Source organism: Paroedura picta, chromosome 5, assembly GCF_049243985.1.
Source record: "Paroedura picta isolate Pp20150507F chromosome 5, Ppicta_v3.0, whole genome shotgun sequence".
NCBI lineage: Eukaryota > Metazoa > Chordata > Lepidosauria > Squamata > Gekkonidae > Paroedura > Paroedura picta.
In genome coordinates this window covers 44,538,871-44,543,505 of record NC_135373.1, presented here as the reverse complement: position 1 = coordinate 44,543,505, position 4,635 = coordinate 44,538,871, and positions in this window count along the sequence as shown.

Sequence of the window (4,635 nt, the reverse complement as noted above, 5' to 3'; positions counted from 1 at the left end):
TTGTGTGTGGACAAGGCCTCTTCTTACACAGTTAGTGAATTGAGCTATTGCCAGCTTCTCTAAGCAGTAATGACCCTGAGGGACCATTGATCTGTTTCAATAAAAGTGTGACACATTTCAACATTTGCAAGACAGGATTGTGTGTGGATGAGGCTTCTTCTTACACAGTTAGTAATGAGGGGCTATCCAAACAGAAGACTCATTCACTTTGGATCAAGATTTGACATGAATTATTTATTTTATACTTTATTTCTACCTTGTCTTTCTGCTCATTGGAGACCTAAAGCAGCTTACATTGTTTCCCTCTCCTCCATCTTACTCACACAATCACCCTGCAAGGTAGGTCAGGCTGAGAGTATATGATTGGCCCAGGGTTATCTAGCAAGCCATCATGGCTGAGTAGGGATCCAAACATGCAGAATGTAGCACTATATTCAGAATTCAGCCTTGGGTTTTTTTTAATCCAGTTTTCATTGTTGTAAATATTTTCTTGAAATTAAATGAGGCATGGTTTCTGATACCTCAGAAGTCAGGAGGCTGAGAATCTTTTCCAGTGTTAGGAGGCAAGCAGTATAGCTCCTCACCCATGCAGCTTCTGACAAGCAAAGCCAGAATTATGCAAAAGATACATATTCTTAATTGAATTAATTGCTATGTCAGTTTTCTAGTGCAGAACAAACTCTACTGTGCTTATAATTTTATACAACTAATTAAGAGATGCCCTTTGTCACCTCCAAGCTTCCAGGTGAGTGGAAGAAATTTAGATCAGACGCCCTTGAACCTAAAGACTTACAGTGTGATCCTATGCAGAGTTACTCCATTCTAAATCCAGGAAGGGTCTGTCTCCAGCAACCCCAAAGCACACTAGGATTTCTCAAGCGAGCATCAAACAGGCTCTCTTGCACTTTAATAGATCAAAAAGTGCCAGAACTCCCAAGGAATCACATCCTGTATGCCTACTAAAGGTTGCCAGTTCCAAAAATGACAAATTCTACTGCCAGCAGCTTAGCAGAAAACTCATTGTCCTTTGTCACACCAAAGAGTATTCCAGTCTCTCTTAATATGGCATGCTTACGTCCAACACTTGTTTATTTTTCAAAGATTAGTTTTACACAGCATGAATGTATATGTACCTTCCCGGTTTTCCCTGCCTTTCCCAAACTTGCTTTGCGGTGATGTTTTGAAAAGGCAACGCAGGGGTGAGGCCCACGTAGATTGGAGCCTATAGATCTTCTCAGTTCTGTTCCCATTTTCTCTACCCCAGTGTCTTGTGGTCATGTCCCCTTCCAACAAAGAGCCATGTCAACAAATTGAATATTGTTTTAACAATGTATTAGTTGCTCTGAATCCCTTGCTTGCTTTTTTTTAAACTCTGTCTCTAGCTCCTTTTGTTGCAAAGATATATCTTTCCCCATATATCTTTTCAATGGCAGGGGCTAATTATTTTTTTCAACCCCAAAGTCGGGAATTCAGAGAAACAGATTGCTGAAATGTTATAACAAGTATCAATTGGTGACTTTTTAAAACCGTGGAAAATGCCCTGGTGTTGCAGGGAGGTGGCTACTGTTGGGGGCCTAGGTCAGGGAGACGGTTGAGGAACCTGCTATGGGGAAGCTGCTGCCCTGTATCAGCAACAATGGGGAATCCACCCAAACCCATCCCTGTGTCAAAAGTACCAAGCTCCTGCAGTGATTTTGTGTAACAAGCACATATTTAGCCTCAGGATTTTTCCCTCTCTTGCATATCAAGGACATTTCAAGTCCTTCTGGCTAGAGATGACAGGTTCCCTCCAGGCAGCTGAAGTGGGGATAGGGTTGCCAAATCCAGGCTTGGAAACTCCTAGAGATTTAGGGACAGAACCTGAGGAGGACAGGGACCTTAATGGGATAGAATGCCATAAAGTCTACCCTCCATAGCATCCATTTTTCTCCAGAGGAACTGAGCTCTGTAGTCTGGAGAGGAGCTGTTATTCCAGGGGTTTCCTCAGGCTCCACCTGGAGGCTTGACATCCCTACTTCTGTCCCCAAAGATGGGGGTCACCAACCCCTGGTCCATGGCCCGGTGCCGGGCCGCCGGCAGCCGTGCCTGCCTCCCCCCACCCACAGCGAGAAGTAAGGAAAGAGGCAGGCACAGCTGCCGGCACGCCGGCAACGCAAATGCGCATGCGTGCAGTTGCTGTGCGTGTTAGCGCCACCTTGCGCGTGGGCGTTTGCGCAGCACCTGGGCCGTCGGCTCTCCCCTCACCCCGGAGGCGGTCCCTGACCTGAGAAGGTTGGGGACCGTTACTCAAAGATACAAGACTGACAATCGGCATGCAATGGACGATGGAAGCCAGAAAAGGGCTGATCACGGATGGGAGTAACAGCCAAGGCAATACTGTTCAGAGTGTGCCTCTTCCTGGCATAGAATTTTGCTAGAAATTATCACTATTATGATATTAATACTGCATACACAAACCTGCTTTGGAATCTATGACTTGTAATCATCTGGAATTCCATTGCCAAGTCAAGGTTAACATTGTAAAATATTAAGATCTCCCATCCATAATGCTTGAAATCCAGAGCAGCAGGGCTTTGCTTTCTTTCTCTGAACTGATGCTGAAGCAGATACATTGATAGCTGAGATGGGTGGAGAGATAGCTGTTCGCTATTTATGGCGGGTGTCTAATAACAGCTGTTAGCCATGAATGCTAAATGGAGCCTCCTGTTCCAAAACAGAAAACCTGTGGGTCAGGGTGCAAACAGCAGGAGAGAGCTGCATGTCTTGCTTTGCTGCTTGCAGTAGATTGAGTACGAAACAGGATGCTCAGCTTTAGCCTATGTATATGCTGATACAAGAAAGCAATAAGGGAATGTTTTGGCTCTGGTCATATAAGCTGACTAGGCCAGGTGCTGGCTTCATTTGCTGCAGAAGCCTGTATATTTTTTCCTTCTGTATCTTGTCTGATGGGGAAAATATCTCCAAACATATGTGATTTGCTTTTCCTTAGTCATCAAATTCCCACAGCAAACCCTCACACAGGTTTTCCAGCCTGGCAGTCATTGTTCTCTTCCTTTTAAAAGAGGAATTAGACAAAAATGAAGAGACAATTGCTTTGGCTCCCAAGAAAGAGACCTGGAACATGGAAGTTGGAGACTTGGATGCTAATTCTTTGTGCGGTATTTGATACATTCAGTGCAGTGCTTAGCCTTGATTTTATTTCTGTAGAAGGGGGAATAATATTGATTCAGAAAAAGAATTTAAAGCAGTGGTAGAACATGCATATCAGTGCTATATAATTGAGAATAGCCATTTTTAAAAAGCTTGGATAGAGGTATTATCTGCAATTAAGAATGAAATGGGAGACCAATGTGGAAAGATGCAAGCCAGGTTGGTACAGAGCAAAAAGCACAAACAGAATCAGGGCGATACAGTCTGAAGATCTTGACCTTGAAAATCTTGGGCCAGTTCCTATATATCAGCCTTCACAGGAAAGTTGTGAATACTTGCTATGGGGAAAGGATTCATATATGAGATCCCTGACCTGGGTAGCCTAGGCAAGGCCAATCCCATCAATCCAAAAAGTTAAGCCGGGCCAACCCAGGCTGGTATTTGGATGGGAGACCCCCCCAAGGAACACCAGGGCTCATGACAAGGAGGCAGGCAATGACAAACCACCTCCAAATGTCCCTTGCCTGGCTGCCAGACAAACCTCAGATCTCCTGAATACACTACATACAATAGATAAATAATGAACTGAAATGTAATAAATAATAAAAGTGTATTTGTATAGGCATGGGGTTACTGGTGGTTGTCTTTTGACTAGAGGCTGACAGTTGCCTTCAAGTTCTGCAGAGTATTCTGAACAAATTGAACATTGGCAGTGATCCCAAAACACCAAGCAGAAATATTTGTCTACCTCCTTTTGTTCCAGCCCATGTTTAATAGTTAATAAATTATTGCATCTTAAAATTTCAGGTGGCTTAGAGGTAAGCTATACTGTTTATAGGGGCTGCACACTGCCAAAAATCCCTTATCTAGCACAAGCTTTCACTCATGTATAATTAAAATGGAGAGAATAAATTAGCAGTAAATAAGTCAACTGGTGAACTCAATTCGTCATTCTAGCAAGGAATTATTTGATCTTCACAATGCTGGGTATCTTAATGCTGCCGCTTACTAATTTACTGCTAATTCTCCTTATATCTGTACTCTGACGATTCCTATTTCATTGTCTGAAGAAGAGTGCCTGCACAGGAAAGCAAACACCTTGAATAAAACTTTAGAACAAATTTGAAGTCCAGGGGCACCTTTAAGACCAACAACATTTTATTCAAGGTATAAGAGCTTTGGTGTGCGCTCACACTGATGCGCACGCACACTTCTTCAGATACAGTATCCATGTGATATCAGAGGGACCCCTGGGCTCAAACTTTGGATGAACAAGAGTTTTATGGCAGTAGGAATTTCCCCGACAGACCGCCCCTCCTTGCGCTTCTGTCTTGGTTGTAGCAAGCAACAGCAAAAGCAAGTGCAGCAGGATCCCCACCAGACCCGGAGTTGGCGTAAGCCTGCTCTGGCGAGCCTTGTTCCCAGGCAACCGAGGCGCCGCGCCCGCGCCCATCAAGCCGCTCCACGTGATCAGGAAATAGACGC